We start from the raw sequence: 21,490 nt of genomic DNA on the forward strand, positions 1-21,490 counted from the left end.
TATTATTATTTATTTCCAAAAAAAACCCCAAAACTGTTAATATTATTTGTATTTTTGCTATTATTATTTATATTACTTTTTTTTTTTTTTTTTTTGCGGTTGACTTTTTATTTATTATTAATATTTTATTTATGTATTTATTATTATTTTTTACTATTAATATTATTTGTATTTTTACTATTATTATTTATATTATTTTATTTTTTTTTCATTTGCAGTTGACTTTTTATTTATTATTAATATTTTTCTTTTATTTATTATTTTTTTCTATTAATATTATTTGTATTTTTACTATTATTATTTATATTATTATTATTATATTTTTTTATTTGTGGTTGACTTTTTATCATTATTATTATTATTATTATTTACTATTAATATGTTTATTTTTACTATTATTATTATTTGCATTATTATTATTATATAAAATATTTGTGGTTGACTTTTTATTTATTTATTTTTATTTATTTTACTTTTTTTAAATATATCTTTTGTCCATGTTTTCCCATTGTTACTATCGTGTGTTTTTGTGCGTCTGTCATTTCCCTTTCGGACCAACACTTAAGTCACAGCCTCAGTTTAACGTTTCCATATTATTACCTTTATTACTCTGTTTCCTGATTTCATGTCTTATAAACAGCAGCTGTGGAGGACGGTGCTTTATTCCAGGGTCAGCGGGTCAAACCTCCCCATATGGGCGCTCCCCTGTGTCCCGGGACATGTGTGTTATTCTTACACAGATTGTAGCCTGTGGCAGAAACTCATTTTGTGACAAACGAACGACTGAAGTGTTTGATTCTTCTGTTTATTTCTTGCATTTTTAATAATATTGTAGATTTTGAGTGGGTTTTGTGGTTTAAATCTGCCGTTTGGGTCGTGCGTCTGCGGCTTAAATTAGTCTCAATATTATCGTTTATATCGTCTATATTTACTCCAGGAATAAATCGCTCTTCAAACCGTGTCATCGCGCCATTCCTGACCGCACAATCCGTCCCGCCGCTATCCGTGACCGCACCAAAGGGTCGTCGAGTCAAGTAGAAGCAGCCGTGTGTAATACCTCCACTTCACTGGTGTCGGCGCACCTTAAAAGGACGTCCATTGTGTTTCTACATGTTTGCAGGCCGCCTCCCCCTCCTCCTCCTCCGCCTCCTCCTCCTCCTCCCGTCTGTGAAGCAGCATGTGACATCACCACCTGCCCCTCCCTCTCTCCCTTCTCCAGCTCCTCCGCGACTCCCGCCAATCGGGATCCAAGGAAAAACCGGTCACGTGAGACTCTCCGACCCCCAAACCCCCAACCAGCTCGACCCGCACCGGTCCCGTTACCATGACGACGAGCGCTGGTCCAGGCAGCATCTCGCCGCGCTGAGAGCAAGGAGAGGAAGAAGAGGAAGAAGAAGAGGTGGAGGCGGGGGTAGAAGAGGGAGGTGAGTGGAGGCGGTGTGAGGACAGACGGGGAACGTTTCGAAAAAGACAACACATCCCGAGCCGGTGGACTTCCTGTGGGATGTTCAGCTCCTGCTCTCTGCGCCGTAAGTCCAGGATTGAATTGTTTTTTTCTGCGTGTAATTCCGTGCGCTAGACGTGGCTGATTTTGTGGATTATGTTGTCACTGTGTGTAATCTGTCAAATGAGGTTTTGGAGGAGTTTGGAGATGACCTCACGTGTAAATCCTTTGTTGTGCAGAGAATGAGCCTCACCTTGGGCACATAGTTTGTTTTGGTGTCGGGCTCAGAGACGATTGAGACTCGGTGAATGGGCCGAGACAGGTCCCCGAGCAGGACAGGGGCGCGGCAGGAGCCAAGGTGAGCGGGGTAATTAGGTGAGGCTTCATAATGTGCTGTGAGCGTGCGGCGTCTGGAGGCGGCGGGGAGTCGGTGTGATCATCGGGCGTTATCTCGTCTGCGGCTCTTTCCTTTGAGTCTGTGTTCTGTGACGGTTTTGTCACTTTCAGACTGACGTTCTCGTCGTTTCCCGTGAGGTTTGGTTAATTAGCGAATGTGAACCAGGGCGGCTGATTTAGACATGATGTTGTGTTCGAGGTAGAGTCTGAATCTTCTGTGTCTTTAGCTAAACATTGACTTAAACTGTGCATTTACAGATCAAATGTTCCATATGTTTTTCATTTGAATTCTGTTCCGTTTTGGTGTTTCTCTTCAGACGATCTGGCTTTGGTTCAAACAAAGTCGCAGTTTCCTGTGAACATGTCAGCTACAAGTCTTCATCTGTGTCATGTGTCGAAATCATGAGAAAAAGACATTTTGTCCCGTGTTTATGCAGGACGTCCTCACACAGACTGTTGAACTTGAACTGCTCCTCGTGTTTTTATAAACCGCACTTTCCTACTCCCTTCAACACGACATCAGGCAGCGTGTTTCATGAAGCACTGGTTCAACTTCTGTGACATTTAAATCCTTGTGGCTGAGTGTTTTTCCTCATTCTTTTTCATTTATTTTTATTTAAACAGGAACAGTCCAGACTCTGCTGATCGCCCTGTTAAAACACAGAACAATATAAAGAAAAACAAAACTAATGTCCACACAGGTCCATTTAAAACACTAAAAACAGGAGCAGGTGTGAGTGTAAATGTTAATCGTCACATTATTAAAGTGCATTAGTGATGCTCACTTAGAGACAGGGTGAGGAGCTCAGAGTAGAGCTGCTGCTCCTCCACGTGGAGAGGAGCAGCTGAGGCTCTGGATCTGTTCAGGACGCCTCTTGGACGCCTCCCTGGGGAGGAGTTCCAGGCATGTTCCACCTGGAGAAGTCCCCGGGGAAGACCCAGGACACACTGGAGGAACTATGTCTCTGGGCTGGGGACACCTCGGGGTCCCACCGGAGGAGCTGACGTGTTTTAGCGGCGCCTAAATCTGATGTTGTTTACGTTTATGTTCACGCTCACGTTCAGTTGGAGGCACAAAGTCTTTTCTGTTGTGTTTTTCTTGTATTTTCATGGTAAATGGGAAAAAAAACTTCATAAATAAAGATTTAGGGTTTAGTCAATAATCCCAGTTAGACATCTCCCACAAGTTAGAGCCACATTAACCATGTCACTCTGAGGACTAAACCAGGACTAAACCGGGACTAAACGGGACTAAACCTGGACTAAACCGGGACTAAACCGGGACTAAACGGGGACTAAACGGGGACTAAACCGGCACTAAATCAGGACTAAACCGGGAGTAAATCAGGACTAAACCGGGACTAAACCAGGGTTAAACCGGGACTAAACCAGGACTAAACCTGGACTAAACCAGGACTAAACCGGGACTAAACCGGGACTAAACCTGGACTAAACCAGGACTAAACCGGGACTAAACCGGGACTAAACCGGGACTAAACCAGGGTTAAACCGGGACTAAACCAGGACTAAACCTGGACTAAACCGGGACTAAACCAGGGTTAAACCGGGACTAAACCAGGACTAAACCGGGACTAAACCAGGACTAAACCGGGACTAAACCGGGACTAAACCGGGACTAAACCAGGACTAAACCAGGACTAAACCGGGACTAAACCAGGACTAAACGTGGTGAATCTGGTTTGAATTTTGTGCAGTTAAACCCAGACTCAGTCCTGTTTATCTGTGCATGTGACTGAAAGGGTTTTATTCTCCACTTTTCCCCTTTAATGTTATTTTTATGATGATTCTTTATGTTTTGATTTGTTGTTTTGCGATTTTAATGTTTTTCTTATTCTGTAAAACACTTTGAATTACCTTAAGTACTTTATAAATAAACACACCCTGTCTTAGGCTGTGTCCTTCCCGCTACAAACATGAAAACAAAACGTGTAAAACAAACCCCTGCAGTCTCCTTCTGCGCTGAAATCCACTTTGTGCCATTCCCAGTCCTGAATCTCCCACAGTCCGTGAAAGCAGCACTCTCATTACGTCACGATGGAAAAGACCAATCGGATTAAAGTGAGTTAAAACATACAGGACCGTACCAAGTGTTCGCGGGGGGGAGTCCACTCAACACTGATCAGTTACGCGGGGGTATAATCACTTTTTTCTACAAATATCTTTAATTTCCACTGTCTTTAGTTATAATTACTAAATATATAATCATGTTTTATAAAAGTGTTCCCGCATTTTTGTTTTATCCGCGCACACAGCCGCTCGGACACCCCTCCTTCTTGCCCTGATGGTTCGGTCCGATCCCTCTCTGTCAGTTTCAAGTTGCGCCTTCTCTTCTCCTCTGTGGATCTTTGCTCTTTCGCGATCATCTGTGTCTCTAAACCGGGAGATTCTGTGGATTTTGTTGGGAAATCTGGGATTGTTACGAGTCATGGATGTTTCCCGTGGATCTGTGGATGGATCGTAAAAGACTGAGGACTGTGAGGTAAAGTGATCTGAGGCTGTGGTGTGTGGAGGAATGGCATGTGCTGCTTTTACAGGAGCAGTGGAGGTGTTTGCTGGTTGTACAGGAGCAGTGGAGGTGTTTGCTGGTTGTACAGGAGCAGTGGAGGTGTTTGCTGGTTGTACAGGAGCAGTGGAGGTGTTTGCATGGCTGTACAGGAGCAGAGGGAGTGCTGGAGGTGTTGGAGGTGTTTTCTCGTCCCCACATGTCTCTGTAATGGTGCATCCTTGGTTTTGTGCCAGGTCTGTGTTTGTCCACTCACTTTAAGCCTGTTACAGCCTGAAATCTGCTGCAGAACACCCTCATGTCCTCCTCATGTCCTCTTCACGTCCTCCTCATGTCCTAATGTGCAGAGTGTGACATTAACGCAGGGCCGGACGCAGATTTCAGGGGGGCCTTAGGCTGAATTTGTCTCTGGGGCCCCTCTGCAGTGGATCTATTTTTCCTCAGTTATAAGTTTATTCAAGCCAAGGCAAGCTGATTTTTTTACAGCACAGTTTGTACACAAGTGCTTTACGGACTAAGAAAGACTTTAAAATCACAATACAACAAATCAAATCACAAATAATCATCATAAAATTAAGATTAAAAGCGAAAAGCGCAGAATAAAACCCCTTTCAGTCACATGCACAGATAAACTGAACCGTCCGAGCCTCGATTTAAAAACTGATTCACATTTGACACATTCTGACTCCGCTCGTCTCCTTGACCTTGAGTATTTGCGTTTTTAAGATCAACATCAGACTGAAAACATCCACAACGTCACAGCTGCTCCAGGCACAAGAACAGAACACAAACATAGAAGCGAGGATCAAGATTTTTGAAATTCTACACATTTTTTCTTCATTTCTGGTGGATTTTAACGTGTTCCAGTTGCGACATTGGGCTTATATTTACATTATGTCGGGTCCTCGCTCCGGTGTAAACACAGAGCTGCCCTCACCTCTGCCCGACTCAAAAACAAATGTAGCAGGAGCAGTAAATTTTGCTATTATAGATATAAAACAAATGTAAGAGGGATGTTTGAGAGGGATATTTAGACTGCTGTAAACGCACAAGCCCTGTTTCCAATAAAACCTGATATATTATATTATTTTCAATGTGGGGGGGCCCTCTTCTGGCCTCGGGGCCCTAAGCAGCTGCCTAGTCCGCTTATTTGCTGGACCGGCCCTGGTTAAGGTTAAAGTAGCTGCTTCACTGACGGAGACAATAACACCAGACCATTATCCTACACGAGTCTTGAGGTCATTTATGAATATTAATTAGTATTTGGTATTTTTCCCGTTTTAATCCTTTAATGTCGTGTCGTCTGAGTCATGCTGTGTGGACGTGGAGAGGCCCCCTGCCCTCGTTTGACCCGGGGTTCTTGCAGAGGTGCTGGGTTTGTTTCGGAGGCTGAGTCCTTGAGTTCAGTCGCTGATGTTCTGTTGATCTGAAGAGACAATACGGCTTGACATGTTTATGCCTTTGCCCTTAGTCGTCCTCAGGAAAGTGCTCAGAGCGGCCGTGGAGTGAGCAGCAGCAGCAGCGGCGGCTCATGTTTTTGTCGGATAAGTTGTGAGTTTTATTAGCGAGCACCTGGACCTGTGGTGGGCGACAGAAATGAATATCACAATCACAATTTCTGTAAACTTAAAAAACTAAAGTCCTCTGATTCTTCTGGAAGTTCACACCACATTTCAGTTGGTTAAATCCCTCAGATCATTGTTCATTTATGAGTCTGACCAATAGGATGAGCGGGTGGGGAAAGTGTTTTTATTTGAGCGAAAAGAGAACATTTGTGAATCCTGATTTATTTGTTTTTCATCATCGTGTTGCTCAGCCCTAGAGATAAACTTGTATATCGGTTGGTCGATATTTGCACTTTTTAGCGTATTGGCTATCGGCCTTAAATCTCCAGCAGAGGGCGATATTTTGTTTAGCACAACCAGCTGCTCAAATATGCATGAATAATATACGTGTAAAGATGAATTTGAAGACTTTAGTCCAAAGATCGTCCAGCGAAACAGCTCTCTTAACCAGTTTGTAGTAGAAGAAAATTGTGAATGAGTTTGTACCATAGATGGACATAGCTAACCTGCTAGCCGCCACGTTCAAAACAGGAAATTATCATGTGTCCTCTCTCTGTCCCTGCGTCTGTCAGACTCATTTTGGTCTTAAATGTTCGTATTAACCCTCTACATGATCCTGGGGTTTTTATTTCACTATTGTGTCTGTAAATCAAGATATGAACATTAATAACAGACAAATCAGGTCCTTCTTCCCCAGAGGTCGCTCCTGTTAGCGTTAGCAACACCGTCAATCAAATCTGTTGCTAGGGACACGCTCTCTGCTAAACCAGCGGTGCGGGCGGCGTGCGTTGCCTTAAACAGCTTTGCTCCTGATTGGCTCTTTGGTTGCTATGATACTTGCATTCGGAATCCCAAATACGGACCTCGGCTCTAAATTAGCCGCTGTAACTGCTAGCATCGATGAGCTTGTGACGTCACACTCAGTCAGTCACTTCTTTACACAGTCTGTGGTTTGTTCTACATTCAGATTAAATCATTTGAGGAAAGTTATCAGAATCAGTGCTGCATGTCGGCCCAAAAACATCGGCAGAGGTAATCAGCTGTTGGTTTCTTTGGATTCTGAACAATCCCATATCAGTCGCTCTCTCCTCAGTCTTTCCTCAGCTCTTCCTAGGTCCTTCCTCAGCTCTTCCTCAGCTCTTCCTCGGTCCTTCCTCAGCTCTTCCTTGGTCCTTCCTCAGCTCTTCCTCAGCTCTTCCTCGATCCTTCCTCGGCCCTTCCTCGGCCCTTCCTTAGTCTTTCTTCAACTCTTCCTTGGTTCTTCCTCAGCTCTTCCTCGGCCCTTCCTCGGCCCTTCCTCGGCCCTTCCTTAGTCTTTCTTCAACTCTTCCTTGGTTCTTCCTCAGCTCTTCCTCGGCCCTTCCTCGGCCCTTCCTCGGTCCTTCCTCTGTCCTTCCTCTGTCCTTCCTCAGTCTTTCCTCAGTCTTTCCTCAGCTCTTCCCCGGTTCTTCCTCGGCCCTTCCTCTGTCTTTCCTCTGTCCTTCCTCGGTCCTTCCTCGGTCTTTCCTCAGTCTTTCTTCAGCCCTTCCTCGGTCCTTCCTCGGTCCTTCCTTGGTCCTTCCTCGGTCCTTCCTCGGCCCTTCCTCGGCCCTTCCTCGGTCCGTACAGCACAGATCGACTCTGACACTCTGCTCAGATGGAGAGTCGTATCTGAACCTGACAGGCGTTTCCTCCGGACGAGCTCCTCTGTGTCTCTCGGCGGTGATGAACATCAGCTGCATCGATCTCTTATATTGACCTTTGCGTCCGTCACTTTCTAATCCCTCCCGCACAGGACGGCCTGAAGACTACACCTGTCCTGCTCAGTGACGGGAAGAATACTTCAAAAATGTGTTTAGTTACAGAATACAGACCTGTCAGGACAACTAAACATTCCAAAGCACAGAGAAATATCGCGATAAACGATAATATTGAAACTACTGATACTTTATGCGACTGATTAAGATTGAAATAATGCAAAATAATCCCCGGGAACCATTTTAAATCAACTGTTTCATTAAAAGACATGAGCTGAAACAAATAAACAGCAGAATGTTCCAGTGTTTAGCCACAATTAGCTCAAATCTTCCATTACAACAAAAATAAAACACAAAATCCCCCATTTTTGCAAAGAAAAAGTCAATATCGTGATAGTCGTGACAAAATGCTGCTTTAAAATGTTTGTTGTAATGTTTTCTGTTAAATGGACCAATCAGAGTACAGTATTCTGAATACTTTGAATACTTTTACTTCGAGTTGTGTTGTATTATTGTGTAAAAACATGACCAAGGATTTAAAAAGAGGCGACAGTGGCTCAGTTGGTAGAGCATTCATCCACTGACCACAGGTTGGCGGTGCGATTCCAGCTCCCACAGATGAATACTGTCGTTGTGTCGTTGGGCAGGACACTTGACCCACTTCGCCCCCAGCGTCTGTGTGTGAATGTGTGATTGTTTCCTCGATGTAAAGAGCTTTGAGTGACTTGAAAATGGAAAAGCGCCGCGTAAAAACGACCCTGACCTTTTACCATAAAAAAAAACGCCTTTATGTTTATTTTCCATTTATTTATCACGATTATAGAAATAAAACTCACACGTCTCATCACACGAGCGCTGTTGGCTGTTTTCTTCACTAAAATGCAGCAGTTTGACGCCAACATTGTGTGATCAGTTCACACAACGTCACGATAATCAAAATATTGACTGTAAATTCTGTATGTGTCAGTTGGAACGGTCATTTTTAGCGGTCAGTAGTTTTTTTTAGTACAGAAAAAAACAACATATTTCCCTCCTGAGCAAAACTTTGAGCTGTAGATCAAATTAGAGTCAAATTCTGAACTTCTCTGACTGATTATAGACTCAAACTAATTTCTTAAGTGTTGCATTTGTTATCTATTTATTGCAGTTCAATTTTATTATACTTTTTTAACATACTTTTAGGAATAATTCTGCTTTATAATTTGGTTATTTTATCGTGTACCATCTGTGTTTACATATATATTGCGTTTTATCACACTTAAAAATGTGTTATTGTGAGAAGGTGTGAAAGTACTTCTTTAAATTTAGAAAAGTAACTGTACTCTGATTACCTCCAAATGAAAAAGTAACTGTACCAGACTCAAATTTAGTAATTCATCGTATGTATTTTGGATACTGGGTTACTTCTGTTACTTCAGTTGCTGTTTCTGATGTCGCGGGGAGCTCGTTCTTGTAAATGCTTCTCTGTTTTGTCCGAGTATCTGAGGACGTCCAACTGTCGTCTGATTAAAATGTGAAGCAGCAGCTGAACTTTTGTTTATGTGGAACCTGAGTCAGCACAAACCGGACCAAACTGCACCAAACTGCCCCCTCCTGCCCCCCCGAGTCTGAAAAATCTGAAACATCGACAGAAGCGCAGACAGTTTAAAGACGTGGACCGAGCGAGTGTGACGTCACCACAGCGTTTAGCTCCAAATGAAGCTCATCGAGGCTAAAGCAGGAACAGAGGCGAATCTGGAGCTGAGTTTCATGTTTGGAATACTGACCGTGAGTATCATAGCAACCAAAGAGCCAATCAGGAGCGAGGCTGTCGAAGGTAATGCCCCTTCCTGCCCCCACACCGCTGGTTTAGCAGGGAGTGGACGGTTAGCAACGCTGTCAATCAAACCTGTTGCTAACGCTAACAGGAGCGACCTCGGGGAAAGAAGGACCTGATTTGTCTGTTATTAATGTTCAGATCTTGATTTACAGACACAATAGTGAAATAAAAACCCCAGGATCATGTAGAGGGTTAATACGAACATTTAAGACCAAAATGGGACAGAGACAGGGGACAATTTATCAAAAAAATTAAAAAATAAACTTAAAAAAAAGCACCTAAAAAAACCCCACTCAAAATAACAAAAAAAGAAAGAAAGAAAATAAACAAAAAAATCCCTCAAAATAACTAAAAAAAACAAAATTATAATAAAAAACAACCTTCAAAATAACAAAAAAACAAACAAAAAACCCCTCAAAATAACAAAAAAACCCAACCAAACAAAAAACTTTAAATAACTATAAAAAAAATAAAGAAAATAAACTAAAACAAAAAACAACATTCAAAATAACAAAAAAATAAATAAAATAAAAATAACTAACCCTCTTCTCCCTCAAAATAAGAAAAAAAAACAAACAAACAAAAACTCAAAATAACTAAAAAAAAAACCCTTAAAAAATAAACTCAAAATAACACAAAAAAATGAAGCCCAGGATCGTGTAGAGTGGGTTAAATCGACCAAACTGACGAGTCTGACAGCAGCAGGTCCAGAGAGAGGGGCCAGTTTTCTCGAGTCGATGGAGCCGGGAGCGCGCCCATAACGACTTCCTGTTTGGAACACGGCGGCGGCGGCTAGCAGGTTAGCTAAGTCCATTTGTACATACAGTCTGTGCTCGAGTCTGACAGATCCGGATCCTGACAGCACTATGGGAAAAATCTCCTCCACATCACTGTCAGTGTAACCCGAGACGTGCTATTAAGCTTTAATGGTTTTACTGCGTGACCTGGAGCGCGAGTCGCTGTGGCATGCGAATGACATCATCCCAGTACAGTTTATGGTTGCTAGGAGACACTTAGGTTTGCCCGGGATCCAAAACACACACTTCAACAGTTTACGAACATGTGAACCTGTTTTTAAATGGGCGTGATTGACAGGTGGATAAGCCAATCAGGGACAAGCGTGGTCCGTCTGTATCGGAAATAAGAAAGGGGAAAAAATCACGGGAGGCTGAAAAATATGACGTGATTTCTGCATAATTAATGAGCATAAACTGTGTTAATCTGAGGTAAAATACATTTGATTTTATTTGTAAATCACAACCAGGGGTGTCAGAGCTAAGAGAGGTAAAAGTGCTGTTTACCCAGGGCCCAGTGCAGAGAGGGGGCCCCTCACAAAGTCTATAATGTGCATTTTTCATCACGTGGGTCCACCAAGATTATTTGTACCAGGGCCGAGAAATTGGAGCTACACCCCTGATCATGTGACGAATGAGCTTCACATGTCACTGAAATAAACAAATCTGATTGGACAATGACGTTTGACGAGGCTGAGACGCAACAGAGGACGTGGGGACCAGACTCGTATCGATCTGTATAAAAAACACAGAGGGATTTCAGTCTGGATTTGCCAGGCTACACTTCATCTCTGTAGCAGCGTGTTATTTTGTTATTTTGTTGTTTTGTTGTTGTTGCTGTTATTGTGTCAAAAGTGAAAAAAACCCCACCACAAGTCAAAATTTTGGGCACAGTTTCTTTACGTTTCCGACTTTCTGCAGTTTATATACACAAAGATACAGCTGTTGTAATAATCACTATATCGTTGGGACTTATTCTTTGCAAAATTGTAGAGATTTTTGTTATTTTTGTTGGAATATGATAAGATTTGAGGTGTGGAGGGTTGAATAAGTCACTTTTATGGTTAAGTGTCACTTCGTTCCACTGTTTATTTCTTGCAGCTCTGGCCTTTTAACGAGACGGCCTGTTTTAAATGTTTTTATTGGGATTATCTTGCTTTACCTCATTTTATATTGGCTTTATTTTAATTGTATCAGTGAAGTAGTTTAAATATTATCTTTTATCGTTATATGTCGTGCTTCAAAATGTGTTTTCGTGACAGGTCTACGTACAGAGGACCTCAAAATGTGTGATGTAAGATGTATAGAATTATGTAACAAGCAAAAAAAGTGAAATAACTCGACTAAACAGCTGCAAACACTTGGCATTTCGTGGCCCAGAGAAGGCACAGCTGAGACCGAGGCCAAGTGTCCAAAGCAGAAATTTAAATCTAAAACAGTTTTGGAGTTTATCTTGGGTTTATTTTTGGATTTACTTCATTCCATTTGTGCCCATTCATAGTTTTGATGCCTTCAGTGAGAATCACAGACTGTTTATATAAATGGACATAGCTAACCTGCTAGCCGCCGTGCTAACAGGAAGTGAGCACAGACGCACTTCCTGCTCCGTCAGACTCATTTTGGTCTTAAAAAAAAAGAGGGGGTTAATACGAACATTTAAGTTATTTTGAGTTTTTGTTTGTTTTTTGTTTTTTTCTTATTTTGAGGGAGAAGAGGGTTAGTTATTTTTATTTTATTAATTTTTTTTCTTATTTTGAATGTTGTTTTTTTTGTTTTAGTTTATTGTCTTCATTTTTTATATAGTTATTTAGAGTTTTTTGTTTGTTTGTTTGTTTTTTTTAGTTATTTTGAGTTTTTGTTTATTTTTTTTTCTTATTTTGAGGGAGAAGAGGGTTAGTTATTTTTATTTTATACATTTTTTTAAAGTTATTTTGAGTTTTTTGTTTTTGTTTTTTTTGAGTATTTGTTTTTAAAAAATTTTTTTACATGATCCTGGGGTTTTTATTTCACTATTGTGTCTGTAAATCAAGATATGAACATTAATAACAGACAAATCAGGTCCTTCTTTTCCCGAGGTCGCTCCTGTTAGCGTTAGCAACAGGTTTGATTGACAGCGTTGCTAAGCAGAACCGTAAACCACTGAACCACTGTTTTGAGTGAAAATAACAGTGATCTCGAGGAGACCATCAGGGAGAAGTAGTTTTTTTTTGCGCTTTCTGCTGACTTAATCGCAGTTATGTTTGTTGGCGATTACAGACGTTGTTTTGATCGATCAGCAGCGTAAAAATCCAAACAAATCTTTTATATTAACGCTTTAATACAGAGACACGGCTGCACAAACGTGACTGCACAGATGTGATCTTTTACCGGTTTGGAGTACATTTAAATTACATCACATGAGGAAAATGATTCAAATCAGCCTTAAATATCGTCCGAGCTCATCCGCCGTTGTGTGCTCTGGATTCTAAACAAACAGTATCGGTATCGGTCTGGATAAATCCCCTCTCGACTCCCTCGTCTGCAGATTTCTTGCATAAGTTCCCTGCTGTTCAGTAGTTGCCCGGGGCCTTGAAAAGCTCAGTGGATTTGGAAAACATTGAAAGACCAGAGCGGGAGGAAGTGCTCCGCAGACCCGTCCTGCTGCGTCCTAAGCAGCTGGACGCCTCCCAAGTGTCCAGAAGTCTGGCTCCGGCTCCGAGTCATCGTCGGTGCGGCAGAGTTTGGCGACACGAACGAAATCTCAAATCAGTTAAAAGGACGATACGACGGAATTCTCTGATCTCTGCTCTAATGTCGTTTCCTCGTCACAAACAGACCTGGAGTCACATGTTTAACACACAAACCTGCACATTCAGGCTGAGTTCTTCTCTCAAACTGAAAACACTCTGTTCCACCTTGTGATGTCATCGTGTGGTGATACAGGAAGTGCTCCGCTGTGTTTTTAAACTCCACACACCTTCATTTATAGAATCATTTGGATCATTTCAGTCCTGGTGTTGTCTCTTATCTCGACTGAACTAAAGGTAAAAGGAGGAGTTCACTTGAAAAAACTCCCACTTGATGACATCACAAGGTGGAACGTCGCATTTTGAGCTTTGTAGATGTGACGGACTGATAATAAAGTGTGACTCAAACATGTGTGAATGAAACAAAACACAAGTCCAGGTCTGTTTTTGATGAGGTAACAGTTTTATAACACATGAGGATCATTTTGTGTAACGCAGGACCTTTAACTCCATTAAACTGTAATTAATTGGTGCTTAAGTCATTTTAATCTCTGTACTCTGCCTTGGTTTTTGAAGTTGGCATATTGCCTGATAGAGGCGTTATGTTACAGTTTTTATTAGTTTATGAAGAGTTTATTTCCTGGTGAATCCTGATTGACATCAGTCTGTATGTTTTTATACAGAGGGACGTCACGACCTCTGTCACGTCTCGAACCCGGTCAAACGTCATTGTCCAGCCGAGAGTAGCCCTTGTATTCATAAAAATAAACAAGAACTACTTTGGTGTGTTTTCTCCATAGACTGTGTAAAGAAGTGAGTGAGTGAGTCTTTTATCGTTAAATGTCGTGCTTCAGAATGTGTTTTCGTGACAGGTCTACGTACAGAGGACCTCAAAATGTGTGATCTAAGATGTATAGAATCACAGACTGTTTATATAAATGGACATAGCTAACCTGCTAGCCGCCGTGCTAACAGGAAGTGAGCACAGACGCACTTCCTGCTCCGTCAGACTCATTTTGGTCTTAAATGTTCATATTAACCCGCTCTTTTTTTTTTTTTAGTTATTTTGAGTTTTTGTTATTTTGAGTTTGTTTTTTTTTTTGTTATTTTGAGGGAGAAGAGGGTTAGTTATTTTTATTTTATTATTATTTTTTGTTATTTTTAATGTTTTTTTTTTTTATTATTTTTTTTTTTCTTTCTTTTTTTGTGTGTGTGACGTCACCCACAGCGTTCAGCTCCAACTGAAGCTCATCGAGGCGGCGGTTCCAGAGTGAATTTGGAGCCAGACTCCATATTTGGAATTTTGACCGTGAATATTATCGCAGCCAAAGAGCCAATCTGGACCGAAGCTGTTCAGGGTAACGCCCCCTCCGGCCCACGCCACTGTTCAGCAAGGGGCGGGCGCTTGGCAAGGCTGCTAATCAAACCTGTTGCTAACGCTAGCAGGAGTGACCTCGGGAAAACAAGGTGCCTGATTTGTCACTCATTAATGTTCATATCTTAATTTACGGACACAATACAGAGATAAAAATACAAGTTTTCTAATGTAAAGTGAATTGGAGCCAGAGTCGCTGGAGCAGGAAGTGCACACATGATCACTTCCTGTTTGTAACGCACCGGACCACGCATCACACCAGAACACGACGGGATCGATGTAGTGACTTTACAGAAATCACTGCTACTGTCACACAAACATGAAAAATGTATTTGAAATGCAGATTAATTTTATTATTTAAAGTAATTTACACCAAGGCTTGATTTTTGCTCTATATACACTTTTTATTAATTGAGCATTTTAAAATAGATTAAGTCCACAGTATATAGTCCAGGTTTAGTCCAGGTTTAGTCCAGGTTTAGTCCTCGTTTGTGTCTGCCTTTAGTGACCTACTTCTACATTAGAATGCTAACATAGCTGTAGGTCTAGTCACAGTACAAACGTTTGGTAGGACCACTGAAAGGTAGTCCGGGTTTAGTCCAGGTTTGGTCCTCGTTTAGTCCTCGTTTGTGTCTGCCTTCAGTGACCTACAGCTGTTCAAATGCCAGCATAACCCCAGGTCTATTCACAGATCAAACATTAGTTAGGACGACCATAGATAGTCCGGGATTAGTCCTGGTTGAGTTCTGATTTAGTTCCTCAACCGGCCCTTCCGTTCCTGTAAGATGTCATTCAAGGCCGTCACCAGTTCTTCTCTGCACGATTGGAAATGCTTCTCTTTGTATTGTTTTTCTTGCCATTCATTCCGCTTTTGTAGATTTTCATTTTGGTATTCCGCCTTTTGCTTTTTGACCAGTAACAGCTCCTGTTCTTCCTTGGCCTTCCTCAGTCTTACAAGCTCCTTCTTTAAGTCCTTGTTTCTTTGTGTCAGCCCTTTTATCATCTTCCAATCGACTTTTATCGAGCGAGACTCTTCGACATCCTGCTCCAGTTCACGAATTGTTCTGTTAAATCTGTAGAGAATTTCCTGTTCTTCAGTGTCACATGGGAATCTGTGCAACGCTCCCTCAGACTTTCGAAGCTTGAGCAGTTTGTGCTGAATGTCTTTTTGTTTCTTTAGCAATTCCTTGTTTTGAGCTTTCTGAGCTTCTAATTCCATATCGATTCGCTTTTGAGAATCAGATATGATGATGCTGTTTGTAATTTTGCTTTTCCTTTGGTCGATGTTTTGCTGGATTTGGTGATTTGATCTCTTCAGACGGTTTATCTCAAGGAGCATTTGGTCACATCTGGAGGTTTGCACTTTTTCTTCTTCATATTCTTTGGTTATTTTGGAAAGATGCTCCTTCCATTCTTCATTTTTTCTTCTTAGGTCGCTGTTGGTCAACTCTAATAGTGCGCATTTCCTTTTCAACATCTCATTATCAGCCAATATCTGAATCATCCTTGACATTTGTTCATCCATACGATCGATATCTTCTAAGATGCGATTTTTCTCCATTTCTAACTGGAGGTGGCGCTCTTTCCACTCTCCATCTTGAGGCAGTTTTGATCTGAAGCTTTCAAACTCCTCTTCCAAACTCGCTCTCGTCGCATCATCCAAAAGCGTCACCTTCCTGTGTTGGTTTTCTAATTGTAGAATTCCTCTTCGCAAATTTAGATATTTGTCGTTGACCGCTAACAGTTCCTGGTCATTCTTAGCCCTCATAAATCTCGAGAGCTCCTTTGCTACGATGTAATATCTTTGCATCATAAACTTCTCCTCCTTTTGCACCGTATTCAGATGAACTTTTATCAAGCTAGCGTCTTTAATCTCCGGATTCAACTCGTGGATTTCTTGACACAAGCTCGAGTACTCCATCCTCAACTCGTCAAACTCCTTCGCATGTTTGACCTTGTCTCTCTCAGACAGTCTGAGAGTCTCGTTCAGTTTGGTGAGAAGTTTCTGTTCTTTCTGCACCTTCTCACTCATTGGCTTTGCCTTGGGCCTGAAAATGTCCTGACAACAATCGGACAAGGCTTTCAAGTGTATAATTTCATTCTGAGCCTCTTTAATTGTCTGCAGAATGTCACTATTCTCACGTTGAAGATCCTCTATCATCTTGTGTTTTTGTTTATTTGCAAACTCCGTTAACTTGTCATCATCTTGTTTTGTTATTTCCTGAAAATGTCGCGTTAACTTCTCATTTTCACTTTTTAAGACGCCTTCCATCTTCGCCACATCTTTACTTTTCATTTTGAAATTCTTTACTGCAGCCAATTTCGGGGCAAGTGTTGATATTTTGTCATGCAGGCGTTTTGCAGTTTCTACAACAAGATCTTTCTCGGTTACTAACTCCAGGTGGCGCTGGCTCCAATCATCAGTTTGACAGAATTTGGTTTTCAAGCTGTCACGTTCGTTTTGCCAACGGTCTTTCTGGATTCTTAACCAGTTGACTTTATCTTCCAGTTTGCTGTAGGTCTCAAATCTCTGTCGTTCAGTTGTTTCATCACGTGATTCTGTGACGATTTCAGCTCGGATTTGAACGTTTTCCGATTTGACCTCAGTGTGGCGCTCTTTCAAAACTCCCTCTTGAGGTTTTGGTTTCACAGTTGTTACATCACCTAAGCCTGTGACCTCCAGAACCGCCTCGTTTTCAGCTCCGACTTGAAGGTTTTCCGAGGTCGAGGTTGAAGGTCTTTCCTCTGTTGCCACCTCCTTGTCGAGCTGTTTCGTGGGCTCGTTCTTTTGTGTGAGCTGCTGTTTCTGCTCTTTAAGAGCTTTGTTTTCTTTGAACGCCGCTTCCACTGCGAATTTGAGTAAAACACATCTCCCCATCTCACCACAAGCCTCCAGTTTGGCCTGTAGGATCTCCTGTCTCAGGGTGAAGTTCTCTTTCTCCAGCGAGTCCAGTACAGATTTAAAACCATAAGACTGCTCCAAGTCTTGACTGATCGAACCGTAAACCAGCTCGTCTACCCTTTCTCTCGTTTCCATTTCTAGTGTGTTTTTTCGCCTGTGGTTTAGAGTTTGCAGCTCTATATTTGAATAATAAATTAAACTGTTCGTCTGATCGTGATCGTGACTGATCGTCTCTGTGTTTTCTACAGGATCGACTGTTGTGAGTTTGTTGTCGTTCTTCTTACAGGTACATATGTTTTGGTGCAGAGCAGAGGTGATGTCATAATGTTCAGTGTGACATCATAAAGAACACAACCAACCAATCAGAGAGCAGGGAAAGTGTTTTACCCGGTTACTAAGCAACTGAGACACCCCCCCCCCCCCCCCAGTATTCATCCAATCCATTCATAGATATCATATTTTGTTTTAAAGTTTTAATCGCTATGGCAACAGTACAAATTCTGTAATCATTCTGAAACCTAGGGATAGAAGAAAAGTCCAAAAATAGATGATTAAAAATACATTTATGTTTTGTATTGTAAAGAGCTGATGTGTTTAGCTCAGGCTGACACCTTTTGTTTAAGTTTATGTTCATATATAGAGGTATATATAATAATATAATATAATATAATATATAGAGGTTTTATTGTCAGTTTGGAGACGGGTCTATGACTCTTCAGGACATCCCGGTCAAAAAAGTCGATGGGACCCATGTCATTTCTTTCACTGCGTCGCCATGGCGATGTGTGAAAGAGCCCATGTTATCCTAAAGGGAAACTGCTAAAATTTTCATCCATTTCAAAGTCTTATAACAACTTACTATCTTCAGTGAAGAACGTGCAATTTGGCACAATGACTCTTCAGAACGTTCCCGTCAAAAAAAGTCCCAGGGACCAAGTTTGTATTTTGCACGGTGTTGCCATGGCGATGCCTCAAAAACCCATATTATTCCATTTTAGTCCATCTTTTGACTTTGTTTAGTGACGAGCAGCATTTGTCCTGACGATTACAGTGATGCAGAGGTGGAATATAACAAAATAAAAGTAGTAAAGTACTGTACCCAAGTATAAATTTCAGGCTTCTGTACTGTACTTAAGTACATTTTACAGTGTGTACTTTTCACTTTTACTGCTTTTGAGAGCAGTATTTTTATTATAGTCTGAGACCTGCTGGAAAGGGTTTATTTTTAACACGTTCAGAATTTGAGCAAAACAAAAATATACAAATAAAAACAGAGAAAAAAGCATCAGTTCAGTTCTTTCTGAACAAAATTCAGCTCAAATCTTTATCAAAATCACATTTGAAGCTTTATAAGACTCAGAATCTGTGAGATCTGCTTTTACTTTTTACTCTTCAAGAACATTTTTAAAGTTGTACTTTATTACTTTTACTTCAGTAGATTTTTTTATGTGATACTTTTACTTAAGTACTATTTTGCTCTGCTATCTGTACTTTTACTTAAATTACAGACTTGAGTACTTCTTCCACCTCTAATGTACTGTAAACTGGCAACAGCGAATCGGCAAGTTTCTTTTGGATCAATTGTGTGAGTTAAATTATCCAAAAATATGACGTAATGATCCACGTCTGTCATAGATTAGAACTATAAAGCAGACAAAAGCACAATATGCCTCCTCTTAAACGTCTTTTATTATGCAAAACTGACTCTTGTGACCTTTAATCCGTGTTTTAATGCTGTTACCGCCTCAAAAACAGACTACATACTCAACTCCAGATCTGTTTATGACCAGGAAATGACATTAAAACACATCAGAAAACAGTGTAACGGCCCTTTAAGAGTCGACTTTAAACAGAATAAAACACAAATCCCAGCTGTAAATCACCATCATCTTGAGATTATATTATTAAAGTCGTGCTCTCACTGGCTCCACTTGTTTCTGTGCGGATTTTCCACATGACTTGTAAGTTGATTTCCTTGTTAATTTGCCCAGTCAAAGATCACAGACTCAACACTTTTCCTGTTTTTTTTTTTTTTTTTTTTTTTTTTTTTAACGGTTCAAAAGTAGGTCAGTGTGGCACGGACATTCCACAGTCTGCACCGCCGCAACTGTTTACGTTTGCCACTCGACTGACCCTTGAACAGTAGAATCACAATCAGACTCTTCTGGTTAAAGCGCAGCAGTCGAAAGAGAAGAAAAGACGGCGGCCATGTTGGAAATGACTGTTTACCTTTTGTTTAAAGCTCAAATATGACGCTTTTTCTGATCTGTGTTATTATAATGATGTCTCCTTGTCACAAACAGACCTGGAGTTTTTTTTTTTTTGGTTTCATTCACACAAGTTTAACACACAAACCCTGCAGATTTAGGCTGAGAAACGCTCTGTTCCACCTTGTGATGTCATCAGGTAATACAGGAAGTGAAGTTCTCCGCTGTATTTTTAAACTTCCTTCACCTTGACTAGAATAATTTTGATGATTTCAGCCCTGGAATTGACAATCTGTACGATGCAAAAGGTAAAAGGAGCTGTTAATGTGAAACCTACCACTTGATGACATCACAAGGTGGAACAGAGCGTTTTTAGCTTTGTAGATTTAACAGACTAATAATAAAGTGTGACTCAAACATGTGTAAATGAAACAAAACACAGCTCCAGGTCTGTTTTTGATGCGCTAACAGCTTTAGAACACGGTTTAACGCTCACGAAAGTCTATTTTGTGTCATATTTGGCGTTTTAAGGAGCGTTGAAGTCTTCGCAGTTCGGCCGTTCGTCAGCGCGACAGACAAACACGCCGCTTATCTCATATTATGTGCATGAAATTTACCCTGACACACACACACAGAAAATTCTTGGAGAAAATGAGTTGTGAACTTTGTGTCCCACACTCGACCTACTTGGAAAAGGAACAAAGGCGACGTTCAGCAGTTTTGGCCTGTTAATGAGAATTCAAGTGGAGATGTAAGAACGCCATTTCCACGCCGTCACGCTCTGCGGTCAGTCGTTGTCCAGATCATAACATTTGAATAAGTCGTGTTCACTGTTTGGAATTTGATGACGTCATAATTTAAAGGGCCCGTGTGACGCTGTTTTCTGATCTGGTTTAATGTTGTTTTCTCATCACAAACAGACCTGGAGTTGTGTGGGTTTTTTTTTGTTTCATTCACACACAAAGAGTTCTTCTCTCAAACTGAAAACACTCCGTTCCACCTTGTGATGTCATCATGTGGTGATACAGGAAGTGCTCCACTGTGTTTTTAAACTCCACACACCTTCATTTATAGAATCATTTGGATCATTTCAGTCCTGGAGTTGTTTCTTATCTCGACTGAACTAAAGGTAAAAGGAGGAGTTCACTTAAAAAACTACCACTTGATGACATCACAAGGTGGAACGTCGCATTTTGAGCTTTGTAGATGTGACAGACAAATAATAAAGTGTGACTCAAACATTTGTGAATGAAACAAAACACAACTCCAGGTCTGTTTTTGTTTTACTTTTTTTTAATGAAATTTCAATTAAAGTTTTTAATAGGTAAAGTAAAAAAAAATAAATAATAATGATAATGATAATAATAATGATAATAGTAATCAAATCAATATACAAAGTTATTACATAAATGGAACAACAGACATATACTAAAAAAATAAATACAATATAATAATAAAAATAATAATACAAATATAAAAGAGGGAGGGGTCCAGGTGTGTTTGTGTATTATATTAGAAATTGACTTAAAGCATCAGTTTTGTGTAATACAGGACCTTTTAAATGGAGGCCAGTGTCTGTAAAACTCTGGGAGATTCACTGATTTTGAAACTTCTAATCTACAAATGTTGAATCTTGTCTTTGTGGTTTAAAGTTTTTATAACTCACTAAATCTTCGGGGTTGAGTAATGGCACCACTTTGTGCGGCTCTTGTGAAAACCTAATCTCATTTATGTTAATTTGTTCTGACGGAGGAGACGTTGAACTTTGTGCCAGTTTTACATTTGGTTTGGACAAGGAACTGGAGATATTAAACATAAAACAAATCATTTCAGTCTGTGAAACTGTTATGACCCAAGAGATTTTAAGAAGGACACAGGACACAAGGACAAGGGTTCAGAGCTGTTTATTACTTTTCTTAACTTCTGGTTCTTCTTAAGTTTGGAAAAAAAAAAACCTTCACAAACCCCGTGTCCAAAAAACCCACAAAGGAACAAACAAAAA

The 21,490-nt window shown here is 40.7% G+C and overlaps 1 protein-coding gene across 1 annotated transcript in view; it reads left to right on the forward strand.

Moving 5' to 3' along the window:
• Nucleotides 1-4,210: 4,210 nt before the first annotated feature.
• The window catches only part of mical3a (microtubule associated monooxygenase, calponin and LIM domain containing 3a), a 109,139-nt gene continuing 91,859 nt past the window's right edge, over nucleotides 4,211-21,490 (forward strand). Inside the window, exon 1 of the mRNA XM_055222518.1 lies at nucleotides 4,211-4,340. The gene's annotated coding sequence lies outside the window, so the exon portion shown is untranslated. The remainder of the gene's footprint in view (nucleotides 4,341-21,490) is intronic.

The sequence above is a fragment of the Periophthalmus magnuspinnatus genome, chromosome 6 (genome assembly GCF_009829125.3).
Source record: "Periophthalmus magnuspinnatus isolate fPerMag1 chromosome 6, fPerMag1.2.pri, whole genome shotgun sequence".
Taxonomy (NCBI): Eukaryota; Metazoa; Chordata; class Actinopteri; order Gobiiformes; family Gobiidae; genus Periophthalmus; species Periophthalmus magnuspinnatus.